This window comes from Oncorhynchus nerka, unplaced genomic scaffold (assembly GCF_034236695.1).
Source record: "Oncorhynchus nerka isolate Pitt River unplaced genomic scaffold, Oner_Uvic_2.0 unplaced_scaffold_1293, whole genome shotgun sequence".
Lineage (NCBI taxonomy): Eukaryota > Metazoa > Chordata > Actinopteri > Salmoniformes > Salmonidae > Oncorhynchus > Oncorhynchus nerka.
In genome coordinates, this window is record NW_027040050.1 from 118,709 (window position 1) to 141,140 (window position 22,432).

General features: G+C 42.4%; 1 pseudogene; it reads right to left on the minus strand.

The window, feature by feature from the left end:
• Positions 1–21,840, minus strand: part of LOC135568967 (carboxypeptidase E-like) — a 48,967-nt pseudogene extending 27,127 nt beyond the window's left edge.
• Between the last annotated feature and the right edge of the window lie 592 nt (positions 21,841–22,432).

The following is a 22,432-nucleotide window of genomic DNA, read 5'->3' on the forward strand; positions in this document are numbered from 1 at the left end:
ATTATGTTGTCATGGTAACTACTACTGAACATACTGTTGTCATGTTAACTACTACTGAACATACTGTTGTCATGTTAACTACTACTGAACAATCTGTTGTCATGGTAACTACTACTGAACATACTGTTGTCATGGTAACTACTACTGAACATACTGTTGTCATTGTAACTACTACTGAACATACTGTTGTCATGGTAACTACTACTGAACATATTGTTGTCATGTAACTACTACTGAACATACTGTTGTCATGGTAACTACTACTGAACATACTGTTGTCATGGTATCTACTACTGAACATACTGTTGTCATGTTAACTACCACTGAACAACTGTTGTCATGTTAACTACTACTGAACATACTGTTGTCATGGTAACTACTACTGAACATACTGTTGTCATGGTAACTACTACTGAACATACTGTTGTCATGGTATCTACTACTGAACATACTGTTGTCATGTTAACTACTACTGAACATACTGTTGTCATGGTAACTACTATTGAACATACTGTTGTCATGGTAACTACTATTGAACATACTGTTGTCATGGTAACTACTACTGAACATACTGTTGTCATGTTAACTACTACTGAACAATCTGTTGTCATGGTAACTACTACTGAACATACTGTTGTCATGTTAACTACTACTGAACATACTGTTGTCATGTTAACTACTACTGAACATACTGTTGTCATGGTAACTACTACTGAACATACTGTTGTCATGTTAACTACTACTGAACATACTGTTGTCATGTTAACTACTACTGAACATACTGTTGTCATGGTAACTACTACTGAACATACTGTTGTCATGGTAACTACTACTGAACATACTGTTGTCATGGTAGCTACTACTGAACATACTGTTGTCATGGTAACTACCACTGAACATACTGTTGTCATGGTAACTACTACTGAACATACTGTTGTCATGGTAACTACTACTGAACATACTGTTGTCATGTTAACTACTACTGAACATACTGTTGTCATGTTAACTACTACTGAACATACTGTTGTCATGGTAACTACTACTGAACATACTGTTGTCATGTTAACTACTACTGAACATACTGTTGTCATGTTAACTACTACTGAACATACTGTTGTCATGTTAACTACTACTGAACATTCTGTTGTCATGGTAAATAGTACTGAACATACTGTTGTCATGTTAACTACTACTGAACATACTGTTGTCATGTTAACTACTACTGAACATACTGTTGTCATGGTATCTACTACTACATACTGTTATCATGGTAACTCCTATTGAACATGCTGTTGACATGGTAACTACCACTGAACATACTGTTGTCATGGTAACTACTACTGAACATACTGTTGTCATGTTAACTACTACTGAACATACTGCTGTCATGGTAACTACTGAACATACTGTTGTCATGGTAACTACTACTGAACATACTGTTGTCATGTTAACTACTACTGAACATTATGTTGTCATGGTAACTACTACTGAACATACTGTTGTCATGTTAACTACTACTGAACATACTGTTGTCATGTTAACTACTACTGAACAATATGTTGTCATGGTAACTACTACTGAACATACTGTTGTCATGTTAACTACTACTGAACATACTGTTGTCATGTTAACTACTACTGAACATACTGTTGTCATGTTAAATACTACTGAACATACTGTTGTCATGGTAACTACTACTGAACATACTGTTGTCATGTTAACTACTACTGAACATACTGTTGTCATGTTAACTACTACTGAACATACTGTTGTCATGGTATCTACTACTGAACATACTGTTGTCATGGTAACTACTACTGAACATACTGTTGTCATGTTAACTACTACTGAACATACTGTTGTCATGTTAACTACTACTGAACATACTGTTGTCATGGTATCTACTACTGAACATACTGTTGTCATGGTATCTACTACTGAACATACTGTTGTCATGGTAAATACTACTGAACATACTGTTGTCATGTTAACTACTACTGAACATACTGTTGTCATGGTAACTACTATTGAACATACTGTTGTCATGGTAACTACTACTGAACATACTGTTGTCATGGTAACTACTACTGAACATACTGTTGTCATGGTAACTACTACTGAACATACTGTTGTCATGGTAACTACTACTGAACATACTGTTGTCATGTTAACTACTACTGAACATACAGTTGTCATGTTAACTACTACTGAACATACTGTTGTCATGGTAACTACTACTGAACATACTGTTGTCATGGTACTACTGAACTACTGTTGTCATGTTAACTACTACTGAACATACTGTTGTCATGGTATCTACTACTGAACATACTGTTGTCATGGTATCTACTACTGAACATACTGTTGTCATGGTAAATACTACTGAACATACTGTTGTCATGTTAACTACTACTGAACATACTGTTGTCATGGTAACTACTATTGAACATACTGTTGTCATGATAACTACTACTGAACATACTGTTGTCATGTTAACTACTACTGAACATACTGTTGTCATGTTAACTACTACTGAACATACTGTTGTCATGGTAACTACTACTGAACATACTGTTGTCATGTTAACTACTACTGAACATACTGTTGTCATGTTAACTACTACTGAACATACTGTTGTCATGTTAACTACTACTGAACATTCTGTTGTCATGGTATCTACTACTGAACATACTGTTGTCATGGTAACTACTACTGAACATACTGTTGTCATGTTAACTACTACTGAACATACTGTTGTCATGTTAACTACTACTGAACATACTGTTGTCATGGTAACTACTACTGAACATACTGTTGTCATGGTAACTACTACTGAACATACTGTTGTCATGTTAACTACTACTGAACATACAGTTGTCATGTTAACTACTACTGAACATACAGTTGTCATGTTAACTACTACTGAACATACTGTTGTCATGGTAACTACTACTGAACATACTGTTGTCATGGTAACTACTACTGAACATACTGTTGTCATGTTAACTACTGCTGAACATACTGTTGTCATGGTATCTACTACTGAACATACTGTTGTCATGGTATCTACTACTGAACATACTGTTGTCATGGTAAATACTACTGAACATACTGTTGTCATGTTAACTACTACTGAACATACTGTTGACATGGTAACTACTATTGAACATACTGTTGTCATGATAACTACTACTGAACATACTGTTGTCATGTTAACTACTACTGAACATACTGTTGTCATGGTATCTACTACTGAACATACTGTTATCATGGTAACTACTATTGAACATACTGTTGTCATGGTAACTACTACTGAACATACTGTTGTCATGGTAACTACTACTGAACATACTGTTGTCATGTTAACTACTACTGAACATACTGCTGTCATGGTAACTACTATTGAACATACTGTTGTCATGGTAACTACTACTGAACATACTGTTGTCATGTTAACTACTACTGAACATTATGTTGTCATGGTAACTACTACTGAACATGCTGTTGTCATGTTAACTACTACTGAACATACTGTTGTCATGTTAACTACTACTGAACAATCTGTTGTCATGGTAACTACTACTGAACATACTGTTGTCATGTTAACTACTACTGAACATACTGTTGTCATGTTAACTACTACTGAACATACTGTTGTCATGTTAAATACTACTGAACATACTGTTGTCATGGTAACTACTACTGAACATACTGTTGTCATGTTAACTACTACTGAACATACTGTTGTCATGTTAACTACTACTGAACATACTGTTGTCATGGTATCTACTACTGAACATACTGTTGTCATGGTAACTACTACTGAACATACTGTTGTCATGTTAACTACTACTGAACATACTGTTGTCATGTTAACTACTACTGAACATTATGTTGTCATGGTAACTACTACTGAACATACTGTTGTCATGTTAACTACTACTGAACATGCTGTTGTCATGTTAACTACTACTGAACATACTGTTGTCATGTTAACTACTACTGAACATACTGTTGTCATGGTAACTACTACTGAACATACTGTTGTCATGTTAACTACTACTGAACATACTGTTGTCATGGTAACTACTACTGAACATACTGTTGTCATGTTAACTACTACTGAACATACTGTTGTCATGTTAACTACTACTGAACATACTGTTGTTATGGTAACTACTACTGAACATACTGTTGTCATGGTAACTACTACTGAACATACTGTTGTCATGGTATCTACTACTGAACATACTGTTGTCATGTTAACTACTACTGAACATACTGTTGTCATGGTAACTACTATTGAACATACTGTTGTCATGGTAACTACTATTGAACATACTGTTGTCATGGTAACTACTACTGAACATACTGTTGTCATGTTAACTACTACTGAACATTATGTTGTCATGGTAACTACTACTGAACATACTGTTGTCATGTTAACTACTACTGAACATACTGTTGTCATGTTAACTACTACTGAACAATCTGTTGTCATGGTAACTACTACTGAACATACTGTTGTCATGGTAACTACTACTGAACATACTGTTGTCATTGTAACTACTACTGAACATACTGTTGTCATGGTAACTACTACTGAACATATTGTTGTCATGTGAACTACTACTCAACATACTGTTGTCATGGTAACTACTACTGAACATAATGTTGTCATGGTATCTACTACTGAACATACTGTTGTCATGTTAACTACCACTGAACATACTGTTGTCATGTTAACTACTACTGAACATACTGTTGTTATGGTAACTACTACTGAACATACTGTTGTCATGGTAACTACTACTGAACATACTGTTGTCATGGTATCTACTACTGAACATACTGTTGTCATGTTAACTACTACTGAACATACTGTTGTCATGGTAACTACTATTGAACATACTGTTGTCATGGTAACTACTATTGAACATACTGTTGTCATGGTAACTACTACTGAACATACTGTTGTCATGTTAACTACTACTGAACAATCTGTTGTCATGGTAACTACTACTGAACATACTGTTGTCATGTTAACTACTACTGAACATACTGTTGTCATGTTAACTACTACTGAACATACTGTTGTCATGGTAACTACTACTGAACATACTGTTGTCATGTTAACTACTACTGAACATACTGTTGTCATGTTAACTACTACTGAACATACTGTTGTCATGGTAACTACTACTGAACATACTGTTGTCATGGTAACTACTACTGAACATACTGTTGTCATGGTAGCTACTACTGAACATACTGTTGTCATGGTAACTACCACTGAACATACTGTTGTCATGGTAACTACTACTGAACATACTGTTGTCATGGTAACTACTACTGAACATACTGTTGTCATGTTAACTACTACTGAACATACTGTTGTCATGTTAACTACTACTGAACATACTGTTGTCATGGTAACTACTACTGAACATACTGTTGTCATGTTAACTACTACTGAACATACTGTTGTCATGTTAACTACTACTGAACATACTGTTGTCATGTTAACTACTACTGAACATTCTGTTGTCATGGTAAATAGTACTGAACATACTGTTGTCATGTTAACTACTACTGAACATACTGTTGTCATGTTAACTACTACTGAACATACTGTTGTCATGGTATCTACTACTGAACATACTGTTATCATGGTAACTCCTATTGAACATGCTGTTGACATGGTAACTACCACTGAACATACTGTTGTCATGGTAACTACTACTGAACATACTGTTGTCATGTTAACTACTACTGAACATACTGCTGTCATGGTAACTACTATTGAACATACTGTTGTCATGGTAACTACTACTGAACATACTGTTGTCATGTTAACTACTACTGAACATTATGTTGTCATGGTAACTACTACTGAACATACTGTTGTCATGTTAACTACTACTGAACATACTGTTGTCATGTTAACTACTACTGAACAATATGTTGTCATGGTAACTACTACTGAACATACTGTTGTCATGTTAACTACTACTGAACATACTGTTGTCATGTTAACTACTACTGAACATACTGTTGTCATGTTAAATACTACTGAACATACTGTTGTCATGGTAACTACTACTGAACATACTGTTGTCATGTTAACTACTACTGAACATACTGTTGTCATGTTAACTACTACTGAACATACTGTTGTCATGGTATCTACTACTGAACATACTGTTGTCATGGTAACTACTACTGAACATACTGTTGTCATGTTAACTACTACTGAACATACTGTTGTCATGTTAACTACTACTGAACATACTGTTGTCATGGTATCTACTACTGAACATACTGTTGTCATGGTATCTACTACTGAACATACTGTTGTCATGGTAAATACTACTGAACATACTGTTGTCATGTTAACTACTACTGAACATACTCTTGTCATGGTAACTACTATTGAACATACTGTTGTCATGGTAACTACTACTGAACATACTGTTGTCATGGTAACTACTACTGAACATACTGTTGTCATGGTAACTACTACTGAACATACTGTTGTCATGGTAACTACTACTGAACATACTGTTGTCATGTTAACTACTACTGAACATACAGTTGTCATGTTAACTACTACTGAACATACTGTTGTCATGGTAACTACTACTGAACATACTGTTGTCATGGTAACTACTACTGAACATACTGTTGTCATGTTAACTACTACTGAACATACTGTTGTCATGGTATCTACTACTGAACATACTGTTGTCATGGTATCTACTACTGAACATACTGTTGTCATGGTAAATACTACTGAACATACTGTTGTCATGTTAACTACTACTGAACATACTGTTGTCATGGTAACTACTATTGAACATACTGTTGTCATGATAACTACTACTGAACATACTGTTGTCATGTTAACTACTACTGAACATACTGTTGTCATGTTAACTACTACTGAACATACTGTTGTCATGGTAACTACTACTGAACATACTGTTGTCATGTTAACTACTACTGAACATACTGTTGTCATGTTAACTACTACTGAACATACTGTTGTCATGTTAACTACTACTGAACATTCTGTTGTCATGGTATCTACTACTGAACATACTGTTGTCATGGTAACTACTACTGAACATACTGTTGTCATGTTAACTACTACTGAACATACTGTTGTCATGTTAACTACTACTGAACATACTGTTGTCATGGTAACTACTACTGAACATACTGTTGTCATGGTAACTACTACTGAACATACTGTTGTCATGTTAACTACTACTGAACATACAGTTGTCATGTTAACTACTACTGAACATACAGTTGTCATGTTAACTACTACTGAACATACTGTTGTCATGGTAACTACTACTGAACATACTGTTGTCATGGTAACTACTACTGAACATACTGTTGTCATGTTAACTACTGCTGAACATACTGTTGTCATGGTATCTACTACTGAACATACTGTTGTCATGGTATCTACTACTGAACATACTGTTGTCATGGTAAATACTACTGAACATACTGTTGTCATGTTAACTACTACTGAACATACTGTTGACATGGTAACTACTATTGAACATACTGTTGTCATGATAACTACTACTGAACATACTGTTGTCATGTTAACTACTACTGAACATACTGTTGTCATGGTATCTACTACTGAACATACTGTTATCATGGTAACTACTATTGAACATACTGTTGTCATGGTAACTACTACTGAACATACTGTTGTCATGGTAACTACTACTGAACATACTGTTGTCATGTTAACTACTACTGAACATACTGCTGTCATGGTAACTACTATTGAACATACTGTTGTCATGGTAACTACTACTGAACATACTGTTGTCATGTTAACTACTACTGAACATTATGTTGTCATGGTAACTACTACTGAACATGCTGTTGTCATGTTAACTACTACTGAACATACTGTTGTCATGTTAACTACTACTGAACAATCTGTTGTCATGGTAACTACTACTGAACATACTGTTGTCATGTTAACTACTACTGAACATACTGTTGTCATGTTAACTACTACTGAACATACTGTTGTCATGTTAAATACTACTGAACATACTGTTGTCATGGTAACTACTACTGAACATACTGTTGTCATGTTAACTACTACTGAACATACTGTTGTCATGTTAACTACTACTGAACATACTGTTGTCATGGTATCTACTACTGAACATACTGTTGTCATGGTAACTACTACTGAACATACTGTTGTCATGTTAACTACTACTGAACATACTGTTGTCATGTTAACTACTACTGAACATACTGTTGTCATGGTAACTACTACTGAACTTACTGTTGTCATGGTAACTACTACTGAACATACTGTTGTCATGGTAAATACTACTGAACATTCTGTTGTCAAGGTAACTACTACTGAACATACTGTTGTCATGTTAACTACTACTGAACATACTGTTGTCATGGTAACTACTACTGAACATACTGTTGTCATGGTAACTACTACTGAGCATACTGTTGTCATGTTAACTACTACTGAACATACTGTTGTCATGGTAACTACTACTGAGCATATTGTTGTCATGTGAACTAATAATAAACCTAGCTGTTGTCATGGTAACTACTACTTAACATACTGTTGTCATGGTATCTACTACTGAACATACTGTTGTCATGGTAACTACTACTGAACATACTGTTGTCATGTTAACTACTATTGAACATACTGTTGTCATGGTAACTACTACTGAACATACTGTTGTCATGTTAACTACTACTGAACATTATGTTGTCATGGTAACTACTACTGAACATACTGTTGTCATGTTAACTACTACTGAACATACTGTTGTCATGTTAACTACTACTGAACAATATGTTGTCATGGTAACTACTACTGAACATACTGTTGTCATGTTAACTACTACTGAACATACTGTTGTCATGTTAACTACTACTGAACATACTGTTGTCATGTTAAATACTACTGAACATACTGTTGTCATGGTAACTACTACTGAACATACTGTTGTCATGTTAACTACTACTGAACATACTGTTGTCATGTTAACTACTACTGAACATACTGTTGTCATGGTATCTACTACTGAACATACTGTTGTCATGGTAACTACTACTGAACATACTGTTGTCATGTTAACTACTACTGAACATACTGTTGTCATGTTAACTACTACTGAACATACTGTTGTCATGGTAACTACTACTGAACATACTGTTGTCATGGTAACTACTACTGAACATACTGTTGTCATGTTAACTACTACTGAACATACAGTTGTCATGTTAACTACTACTGAACATACTGTTGTCATGGTAACTACTACTGAACATACTGTTGTCATGGTAACTACTACTGAACATACTGTTGTCATGTTAACTACTGCTGAACATACTGTTGTCATGGTATCTACTACTGAACATACTGTTGTCATGGTATCTACTACTGAACATACTGTTGTCATGGTAAATACTACTGAACATACTGTTGTCATGTTAACTACTACTGAACATACTGTTGACATGGTAACTACTATTGAACATACTGTTGTCATGATAACTACTACTGAACATACTGTTGTCATGTTAACTACTACTGAACATACTGTTGTCATGGTATCTACTACTGAACATACTGTTATCATGGTAACTACTATTGAACATACTGTTGTCATGGTAACTACTACTGAACATACTGTTGTCATGGTAACTACTACTGAACATACTGTTGTCATGTTAACTACTACTGAACATACTGCTGTCATGGTAACTACTATTGAACATACTGTTGTCATGGTAACTACTACTGAACATACTGTTGTCATGTTAACTACTACTGAACATTATGTTGTCATGGTAACTACTACTGAACATGCTGTTGTCATGTTAACTACTACTGAACATACTGTTGTCATGTTAACTACTACTGAACAATCTGTTGTCATGGTAACTACTACTGAACATACTGTTGTCATGTTAACTACTACTGAACATACTGTTGTCATGTTAACTACTACTGAACATACTGTTGTCATGTTAAATACTACTGAACATACTGTTGTCATGGTAACTACTACTGAACATACTGTTGTCATGTTAACTACTACTGAACATACTGTTGTCATGTTAACTACTACTGAACATACTGTTGTCATGGTATCTACTACTGAACATACTGTTGTCATGGTAACTACTACTGAACATACTGTTGTCATGTTAACTACTACTGAACATACTGTTGTCATGTTAACTACTACTGAACATACTGTTGTCATGGTAACTACTACTGAACTTACTGTTGTCATGGTAACTACTACTGAACATACTGTTGTCATGGTAAATACTACTGAACATTCTGTTGTCAAGGTAACTACTACTGAACATACTGTTGTCATGTTAACTACTACTGAACATACTGTTGTCATGGTAACTACTACTGAACATACTGTTGTCATGGTAACTACTACTGAGCATACTGTTGTCATGTTAACTACTACTGAACATACTGTTGTCATGGTAACTACTACTGAGCATATTGTTGTCATGTGAACTAATAATAAACCTAGCTGTTGTCATGGTAACTACTACTTAACATACTGTTGTCATGTTAACTACCACTGAACATACTGTTGTCATGGTAACTACTACTGAACATACTGTTGTCATGGTATTATGGTTGTCATGTTATTATGGGTGGTTGTTGTCATGGTTTCATGGTTCTTACCCTAATAGCAGGACTGTAGGGGACAGCCACCTTCTTGATGACAGTCAAGTAACCTGGAGCATAGGCAGAGACCTTGTAGTTCCCTGCTGCCAGGAGACGCCAGTAGTCTCCGTCCTTAGCTGTTATCAATACACAATCAATAATCAATATCACTGTACTTAGCTACAATAAGAAAGTACATTAGTAATCAATACACATTAATAATCAATACTCAATTATCAATAACATTATCACAGTCCTTAACTATGATCAATGTATCAATATAATAATAATCAATCAACTCTAATCAATATAATAATAATCAATCAACTCTAATCAATATCATAATAATCAATCAACTCTAATCAATATCATAATAATCAATCAACTCTAATCAATATCATAATAATCAATAAACTCTAATCAATATCATAATAATCAATCAACTCTAATCAATATCATAATAATCAATCAACTCTAATCAATATCATAATAATCAATCAACTCTAATCAATATCATAATAATCAATAACAATGTATCAATATGATAATAATCAATAAACTCTAATCAATATCATAATAATCAATAAACTCTAATCAATATGATAATAATCAATCAACTCTAATCAATATCATAATAATCAATAAACTCTAATCAATATGATAATAATCAATCAACTCTAATCAATATGATAATAATCAATAAACTCTAATCAATATAATAATAATCAATAAACTCTAATCAATATCATAATAATCAATAAACTCTAATCAATATAATAATAATCAATAAACTCTAATCAATATAATAATAATCAATAAACTCTAATCAATATCATAATAATCAATAACAATTTATCAATATGATAATAATCAATAAACTCTAATCAATATCATAATAATCAATAACCAATTATCAATATGATATAATCAGCATGTTTTCTCCAATCAACTCATCACCATTAGTGTTGGCTGAGAGGAGGGCTGGGATTGGTTGTACCTGTAGTGATGTCATGGTCGATGCCCTCCACTGAGATGGAGGCGTTAAAGATGGCTCCACCCTGAAGGTCACGCACAAAGCCCTTCACACCACGATGCACCTACACACACACCACACACACACACACAATTTATGTTTTGGTAAAATAAGACATATTTATGTCAATTATGACGTGTGTGTGTGTGTCTGTGTGTGTGTGTGTGTGTGTGTGTGTCTGTGTGTGTGTGTGTGTGTGTGTCTGTGTGTGTGTGTCTGTGTACCTGTTCTATGTAGTTGACCAATGAGTTGCGGTGTGTGTGTGTGTGTGTGTGTGTGTCTGTGTGTGTGTGTGTGTGTGTGTGTCTGTGTGTGTGTGTGTGTGTGTGTGTGTGTGTGTGTGTGTCTGTTCTATGTAGTTGACCAGTGAGTTGCGGTGTGTGTGTGTGTGTGTGTGTGTGTGTGTGTGTGTGTGTGTGTGTGTGCGTGTGTAGGTGTACCTGTTCTATGTAGTTGACCAGTGAGTTGCGGTGTGTGTGTGTGTGTGTCTGTGTGTGTGTGTGTGTGTGTGTGTGTGTGTGTGTGTGTGTGTGTGTGTGTGTGTGTAGGTGTACCTGTTCTATGTAGTTGACCAGTGAGTTGCGGTGTGTGTGTGTCTGTGTGTGTGTGTGTGTAGGTGTACCTGTTCTATGTAGTTGACCAATGAGTTGCGGTGTGTGTGTGTGTGTGTGTGTGTGTGTGTGTGTGTGTGTGTGTGTGTGTGTGTGTAGGTGTACCTGTTCTATGTAGTTGACCAGTGAGTTAGGTTCTCCTCCCAATAAGTCTTCAGTGTGTCTTCAGCAGGAAACTTGTCACAGCTCAGCTCCAGAGTTATCTCAAAACAGTTACTGCTCAGGTAGTTAAAATCCTGCATGCCTGGAGGGAGGGAGGGAGGAAGAGGGAGGGAGGGAGGGAGGGAGGGGGAGGCAGAGAGAGAGAGGGGGAGGGAGGGAGGGAGGGAGGGAGAGAGAGAGAGAGGGAGAGAGGGAGGGGAGGGAGGGAGGGAGGGAGGGGAGAGAGAGAGGAGGGAGGGAGGAGAGGGAGGGAGGGAGAAAGAGAAAGAGAAAGAGAGAGGGAGGGAGAGGAGAGGGAGGGAGGGAGAGAGAGAGAGAGGGAGTGGGAGGGAGGGAGGGAGGGGAGGGAGGGAGGGAGAAAGAGGAGAGAGGGAGGGAGGGAGGGAGGGAGGGAGGGAGGGAGGGAGGGAGGGAGGGAGGGAGGGAGGGAGGGAGGGAGGGAGGGAGGGAGGGGAGGGAGGGAGGAGAGGGAGGGAGGAGAGGGAGGGAGGGAGGGAGGGAGGGAGGGGAGGGGGAGGAGAGGGAGGGAGGGAGGGAGGGAGGGAGGGAGGAGGGAGAGAGAGTGGGAGGGAGGGAGGGAGGGGAGGGAGGGAGGGAGGGAGGGGGAGGGAGGGAGGGAGGGAGGGAGGGGAGGGAGGGAGGATAAATTCAGCAAACTTAACATGTGTAAATATTAGTATACAACAAGATTCATAAACTGAACAAGTTCCACAGACATGTGACTAACAGAAATGGAGGGGAGTGTCCCTGAACAAAGGGGGGAGGTCAATAAACAGGTGTGGCCACCAGCTGCAGGTACTGCAGCCAACTGAGGCTACTACAACACAGGTAAATGGAGACTACAAAGGTAACCTACTGGGACTACTACACTACACAGGAGGGAGGGAGACTAAACACAGGTAACCTACTGAGGGGTAACCTACTGAGGACTACTACACTACACAGGTAACCTACGGAGACTACACAGGTAACCTACTGGAGACTACACAGGTAACCTACTGGGGACTACTACACAGGTAACCTACTGAGACTACTACACTACACAGGTAAATACTGAGACTACACAGGTAACCTACTGACACTACACAGGTAACCTACGGAGACTACTACACTACACAGGTAACCTTTGGGACTACTACACTACACAGGTAACCTACTGAGACTACTACACACACAGGTAAATACTGAGACTACTACACTACACAGGACCTACTGAGACTACTACACTACACAGGTAAATGACAGGTAACCTACTGAGACTACTACACTACACAGGTAACCTACTGAGACTACTACACTACACAGGTAACCTACTGACATTTCTACTGAGACTACTACACTACACAGGTAACCTACTGAGACTTTAACCTTTGGAGTACTACATTAACCTACTGAGACTACTACACTACACAGGTAACCTACTGAGACTACACAGGTAACCTACTGAGACTACTTACATGTAACCTACTGAGACTACTACACTACACAGGTAACCTACTGAGACTACTACACTACACAGGTAACCTACTGAGACTACTACACTACACAGGTAACCACTGAGACTACACAGGTAACCTACTGAGACTACTACACTACACAGGTAACCTACTGAGACTACACAGGTAACCTACTGACACTACACAGGTAACCTACGGAGACTACTTACACAGGTAACCTACTGAGACTACTACACTACACAGGTAACCTACTGAGACTACTACACTACACAGGTAACCTACTGAGACTACTACACTACACAGGTAACCTACTGAGACTACTACACTACACAGGTAACCACTGATACTACACAGGTAACCTACTGAGACTACTACACTACACAGGTAACCTACTGAGACTACTACACTACACAGGTAACCACTGTGGTAACCTTAGAACTACACTACACAGGTAACCTACTGAGCTACACAGGTAACCTACTGAGACTACTACACTACACAGGTAACCTACTGAGACTACTACACTACACAGGTAACCTACTGAGACTACACAGGTAACCTACTGAGACTACTACACTACACATGTAACCTACTGAGACTACTACACTACACAGGTAACCTACTGGAGACTACTACACTGATAACCTACTGAGACTACACAGGTAACCTACTGAGACTGCTACACTACACAGGTAACCACTGAGACTACTACAGACACAGGTAACCTACTGAGTTACACTACACAGGTAACCTACTGAGACTACACAGGTAACCTACTTTACACTACACAGGTAACCTACTGAGATGCTCAGGTAACCTACTGAGACTGCTACACAGAGGGGCCTGGTACAGCGTACCCAGAGGTAACACACAGACACTAGCTCTGTGTAGTAGTCTCAGTAGGCGTGGTGTGTGTGTGTAGTCTCAGTAGGTGTGTGTGTAGTCTCAGTGGTTACCTGTGTAGTGTAGTAGTCTCAGTAGGTTACCTGTGTAGTCTCAGTAGGGCTGTACCAGGCCCCTCTGTAGGTGAAGCTAGTGTCTGTGTGTTACCTCTGGGTACGCTGTACCAGGCCCCTCTGTAGGTGAAGCTAGTGTCTGTGTGTTACCTCTGGGTACGCTGTACCAGGCCCCTCTGTAGGTGAAGCTAGTGTCTGTGTGTTACCTCCGGGTACGCTGTACCAGGCCCCTCTGTAGGTGAAGCTAGTGTCTGTGTGTTACCTCCGGGTACGCTGTACCAGGCCCCTCTGTAGGTGAAGCTAGTGTCTGTGTGTTACCTCGGTAGCTGTACCAGGCCCCTCCGTAGGTGAAGCTAGTGTCTGTGTGTTACCTCTGGGTACGCACCAGGCCCCTCTGTAGGTGAAGCTAGTGTCTGTGTGTTACCTCTGGGTACGCTGTACCAGGCCCCTCTGTAGGTGAAGCTAGTGTCTGTGTGTTACCTCCACGGTACCAGGCCCTCTGTAGGTGAAGCTAGTGTCTGTGTGTTACCTCCGGGCACGCTGTACCAGGCCCCTCTGTAGGTGAAGCTAGTGTCTGTGTGTTACCTCCGGGTACGCTGTACCAGGCCCCTCCGTAGGTGAAGCTAGTGTCTGTGTGTTACCTCCGGGTACGCTGTACCAGGCCCCTCCGTTGGTGATGCCGTCGGTGAAGCTGGTATCATCGTCGTTCTTCCTGCACAGCCCGTTGGGGGTCTGACATCACAGGATTAAACTGGGAGTAGGACTTCGCCAGAGACTTAAAGGTGATCATCAGGACTGGCGCTGTACTCATGGGTCGAACCTGGAGGGAGGGAGGGAGAGAGGATGGGAGAGGGAGGGAGGTGGGAGGGAGGGAAGAGAGGATGGGGGAGGGAAGAGAGGGAGGTGGGAGGGAGGGAGGATGGGAGAGGGAGGGGAGGGAGGGAGGGAGGGAGGAGGGAGGGAGGGAGGGAGGGGAGGGAGGGAGGGAGGGAGGATGGGAGAGGGAGGGAGGATGGGAGAGGGAGGGAGGGAGGATGGGAGAGGGAGGGAGGGAGGATGGGAGGGAGGGGAGGAGGGAGGGAGGATGGGAGGATGGGAGAGGGAGGGGAGGATGGGAGAGGGAGGGAGGGAGGATGGGGGAGGGAGAGAGGTGGGAGGGAGGGAGGATGGGAGAGGGAGGGAGGGAGGGAGGGAGGGAGGATGGGAGAGGGAGGGGAGGAGGGAGGGAGGTGGGAGGGAGGGAGGGAGGGAGAGGGAGGGAGGGAGGGAGGGAGGGAGGGAGGATGGGAGGGAGGAGGGGGAGGGAGGATGGGGAGGATGGGGGAGGGAGGGAGGGAGGAGGGAGGAGAAAAGAGGGAATGGGGGTGGGGAGGGAGAGGATGGGAGGGAGGAGAAAAGAGGGAATGAGGGGGGGAGGGAGGGAGAAAAGAGGGAATGAGGGGAGAGAGGGAGAAAAGAGGGAATGAGGGGGGGGAGAGAGGGAGAAAAGAGGGAATGGGGGGGGAGAGAGGGAGAAAAGAGGGAATGAGGGGGGGAGAGAGGGAGAAAAGAGGGAATGAGGGGGGAGAGAGGGAGAAAGAGGGAATGGGGGAGAGAGGGAGAAAAGAGGGAATGGGGGGGGAGAGAGGGAGAAAAGAGGGAATGGGGGGGGGGATAACTTATTTGCACTTATTAGCAGTGGCATTATGTAACTTTTTGGGCGACCTGACCAAATTCACATAGAAATATGAGTTATAGATCTGAAATTCTCATTGAAATGAAGTCTAAGTAGAGGTAGATCTGTTATATGTGTGTTATTTCTATGCTTCCCATTCTTAAGTTTAATTTTTGTGTCATTTACTCAGCTTCATGTCTGGTTCACAGTGGTTTAAATTACCCATGATGCTCTACTCTACACTGTAGGAGATATCTGGTTCACAGTGGTTTAAATTACCCATGATGCTCTACTCTACACTGTAGGAGATGTCTGGTTCACAGTGGTTTAAATTACCCATGATGCTCTACTCTACACTGTAGGAGATGTCTAGTTCACAGTGGTTTAAATTACCCATGATGCTCTACTCTACACTGTAGGAGATGTCTGGTTGTCCAGTGGTTTAAATTACCCATGATGCTCTACTCTACACTGTAGGAGATGTCTAGTTCACAGTGGTTTAAATTACCCATGATGCTCTAGTCTACACTGTAGGAGATGTCTGGTTCACAGTGATTTAAATTACCCATGATGCTCTACTCTACACTGTAGGAGATGTCTAGTTCACAGTGGTTTAAATTACCCATGATGCTCTACTCTATACTGTAGGAGATGTCTAGTTACCAGTGGTTTATGTGTGTAGCGTGGTGTGTGTGCCAGCGTGGTGTGTGTGACGTGGTGTGTGTGTAGCGTGGTGTGTGTAGGTGGTGTGTGTGTAGCGTGGTGTGTGTGTAGCGTGGTGTGTGTGTAGCGTGGTGTGTGTGTAGGGTGGTGTGTGTGTGTTTACCACTTCGTGTCTCATCGTAGGGGTAGTTGGCCACCACATCTCCTCCATGTAGATTAGCTGAGAGGACGAATGGAATCTCCATTATCCATCGTATCACTGCCTTGGTCTCTGGAGCTAGCTGGAGACAACAGACACAGACAGATAGGATCACTGACTAGGTCTCTGGAGCCAGCTGGAGACAACAGACACAGACAGGATCACTGACTAGGTCTCTGGAGCCAGCTGGAGACAACAGACACAGACAGAATCACTGACTAGGTCTCTGGAGCCAGCTGGAGACAACAGACACAGACAGGATCACTGACTAGGTCTCTGGAGCCAGCTGGAGACAACACAGACACAGACAGACAGGATCACTGACTAGGTCTCTGGAGCCAGCTGGAGACAACAGACACAGACAGATAGGATCACTGACTAGGTCACTGGAGCCAGCTGGAGACAACAGACACAGACAGACAGGATCACTGACTAGGTCTCTGGAGCCAGCTGGAGACAACATACACAGACAGGATCACTGACTAGGTCTCTGGAGCCAGCTGGAGACAACAGACACAGACAGACAGGATCACTGACTAGGTCTCTGGAGCCAGCTGGAGACAACAGACACAGACAGATAGGATCACTGACTAGGTCTCTGGAGCCAGCTGGAGACAACACAGACACAGACAGACAGGATCACTGACTAGGTCTCTGGAGCCAGCTGGAGACAACAGACACAGACAGGATCACTGACTAGGTCTCTGGAGCCAGCTAGAGACAACATACACAGACAGGATCACTGACTAGGTCTCTGGAGCCAGCTGGAGACAACAGACACAGACAGGATCACTGACTAGGTCTCTGGAGCCAGCTGGAGACAACAGACACAGAGAGGATCACTGACTAGGTCTCTGGAGCCAGCTGGAGACAACAGACACAGACAGACAGGATCACTGACTAGGTCTCTGGAGCCAGCTGGAGACAACACAGACACAGACAGACAGGATCACTGACTAGGTCTCTGGAGCCAGCTGGAGACAACAGACACAGACAGGATCACTGACTAGGTCTCTGGAGCCAGCTGGAGACAACAGACACAGACAGGATCACTGACTAGGTCTCTGGAGCCAGCTGAAGACAACAGACACAGACAGACAGGATCACTGACTAGGTCTCTGGAGCCAGCTGGAGACAACAGACACAGACAGACAGGATCACTGACTAGGTCTCTGGAGCCAGCTGGAGACAACAGACACAGACAGGATCACTGACTAGGTCTCTGGAGCCAGCTGGAGACAACAGACATAGACAGGATCACTGACTAGGTCTCTGGAGCCAGCTGGAGACAACAGACACAGACATGATCACTGCCTTGGTCTCTGGAGCCAGCTGGAGACAACAGACACAGACAGACAGGATGACTGACTAGGTCTCTGGAGCCAGCTGGAGACAACAGACACAGACCGAGATCACTAACTAGGTCTCTGGAGCCAGCTGGAGACAACACAGACACAGACAGACAGGATCACTGACTAGGTCTCTGGAGCCAGCTGGAGACAACAGACACAGACATGATCACTGCCTTGGTCTCTGGAGCCAGCTGGAGACAACAGACATAGACAGGATCACTGACTAGGTCTCTGGAGCCAGTGGAGACAACAGACACAGACAGAATCACTGACTAGGTCTCTGGAGCCAGCTGGAGACAACAGACACAGACAGGATCACTGACTAGGTCTCTGGAGCCAGCTGGAGACAACACAGACACAGACAGACAGGATCACTGACTAGGTCTCTGGAGCCAGCTGGAGACAACAGACACAGACAGACAGGATCACTGACTAGGTCTCTGGAGCCAGCTGGAGACAACAGACACAGACACAGACAGGATCACTGACTAGGTCTCTGGAGCCAGCTGGAGACAACACAGACAGACAGGATCACTGACTAGGTCTCTGGAGCCAGCTGGAGACAACAGACACAGACAGAGGATCACTGACTAGGTCTCTGAGCCAGCTGGAGACAACAGACACAGACAGACAGGATCACTGACTAGGTCTCTGGAGCCAGCTGGAGACAACAGACACAGACAGACAGGATCACTGACTTGGTCTCTGGAGCCAGCTGGAGACAACACAGACAGACAGGATCACTGACTAGGTCTCTGGAGCCAGCTGGAGACAACAGACACAGACAGACAGGATGACTGACTAGGTCTCTGGAGCCAGCTGGAGACAACAGACACAGACCCGATCACTAACTAGGTCTCTGGAGCCAGCTGGAGACAACACAGACAGACAGGATCACTGACTAGGTCTCTGGAGCCAGCTGGAGACAACAGACACAGACAGACAGGATCACTGACTAGGTCTCTGGAGCCAGCTGGAGACAACGGACACAGACAGACAGGATCACTGACTAGGTCTCTGGAGCCAGCTGGAGACAACAGACACAGACAGACAGGATCACTGACTAGGTCTCTGGAGCCAGCTGGAGACAACACAGACAGGATCACTGACTAGGTCTCTGGAGCCAGCTGGAGACAACAGACACAGACAGACAGGATCACTGACTAGGTCTCTGGAACCAGCTGGAGACAACAGACACAGACAGGATCACTGACTAGGTCTCTGGAGCCAGCTGGAGACAACAGACACAGACAGACAGGATCACTGACTAGGTCTCTGGAGCCAGCTGGAGACAACACAGACACAGACAGACAGGATCACTGACTAGGTCTCTGGAGCCAGCTGGAGACAACAGACACAGACAGACAGGATGACTGACTAGGTCTCTGGAGTCAGCTGGAGACAACAGACACAGACAGACAGGATCACTGACTAGGTCTCTGGAGCCAGCTGGAGACAACAGACACAGACAGGATCACTGACTAGGTCTCTGGAGTCAGCTGGAGACAACAGACACAGACAGACAGGATCACTGACTAGGTCTCTGGAGCCAGCTGGAGACAACAGACACAGACAGACAGGATCACTGACTAGGTCTCTGGAGCCAGCTGGAGACAACAGACACAGACAGACAGGATCACTGACTAGGTCTCTGGAGCCAGCTGGAGACAACACAGACACAGACAGACAGGATCACTGACTAGGTCTCTGGAGCCAGCTGGAGACAACAGACACAGACAGACAGGATCACTGACTAGGTCTCTGGAGCCAGCTGGAGACAACAGACACAGACAGACAGGATCACTGACTTGGTCTCTGGAGCCAGCTGGAGACAACACAGACAGACAGGATCACTGACTAGGTCTCTGGAGCCAGCTGGAGACAACAGACACAGACAGACAGGATCACTGACTAGGTCTCTGGAACCAGCTGGAGACAACAGACACAGACAGGATCACTGACTAGGTCTCTGGAGCCAGCTGGAGACAACAGACACAGACAGACAGGATCACTGACTAGGTCTCTGGAGCCAGCTGGAGACAACACAGACACAGACAGACAGGATCACTGACTAGGTCTCTGGAGCCAGCTGGAGACAACAGACACAGACAGACAGGATCACTGACTAGGTCTCTGGAGCCAGCTGGAGACAACAGACACAGACAGACAGGATCACTGACTAGGTCTCTGGAGTCAGCTGGAGACAACAGACACAGACAGACAGGATCACTGACTAGGTCTCTGGAGCCAGCTGGAGACAACAGACACAGACAGACAGGATCACTGACTAGGTCTCTGGAGCCAGCTGGAGACAACAGACACAGACACAGACAGGATCAATGACTAGGACTCTGGAGCCAGCTGGAGACAACAGACACAGACAGGATCACTGACTAGGTCTCTGGAGCCAGCTGGAGACAACAGACACAGACAGGATCACTGACTAGGTCTCTGGAGCCAGCTGGAGACAACGGACACAGACACAGACAGGATCACTGACTAGGTCTCTGGAGCCAGCTGGAGACAACACAGACACAGACAGACAGACAGACAGACAGACAGACAGACAGACAGACAGACAGACAGACAGACAGGTGTGTTACCAGACAGACAGACAGACAGACAGGTGTGTTACCTTGGTATTTTCGTCCACGGCCTTCTTCATGTTGTTGAGCAGGTGGTTGTTGGCTCCGCCCTCCTTCTCGTTGTCAGACGATGCGGTCCAGGTCAGGAAGTTCCTGTTCAGGTCAACCCCCTGGGCGTTACTACGACCTACGAACCAATCCTTCAGCTCCCCCGACTGACACACAGAGGGAGGAGAGATGTTACCTGGTCTGTCCACAAGACAAAACCCAATGAACCAGTCTGTGTGTGTGTTAGTTGTGATGTGTGTATTAGTTGTGGTGTGTGTGTTACCTGGGAGGCAGCTTTCTCAAAGCCATCAGGGTTCATGGAGGGCATCAGGTGGATACGTGTGGTGTGGATCAGATCGATGATCGACTCGTTGCCCTGTGATAAAACAACAACATGTTAACTCTGTGATCGACTCGTTGCCCTGTGATAAAACAACAACATGTTAACTCTGTGATCGACTCGTTGCCCTGTGATAACACAACAACATATTAACTCTGTGATCGACTCTGTTGCCCTGTGATAAAACAACAACATGTTAACTCTGTGATCGACTCAAGTGCCCTGTGATAACACAACAACATATTAACTCTGTGATCGTTTAGTTGCTCTGTTACAACACAACAACATGTTAACTCCCAGAGTTGCTCTGTTACAACACACAACATGTTAACTCTGTGAGATTTGCTCTGTTACAACACAACAACATGTTAACTCTGTGATCGTTTAGTTGCTCTGTTACAACACAACAACATGTTAACTCTGTGATCGTTTTAGTTGCTCTGTTACAACACAACAACATGTTAACTCTGTGATCGTTTAGTTGCTCTGTTACAACACAACATATTAACTCTGTGATCGTTTAGTTGCTCTGTTACAACACAACAACATATTAACTCTGTGATCGTTTAGTTAGTTGCTCTGATACAACACAACAACATATTAACTCTGTGATCGTTTAGTTGCTCTGATACAACACAACAACATATTA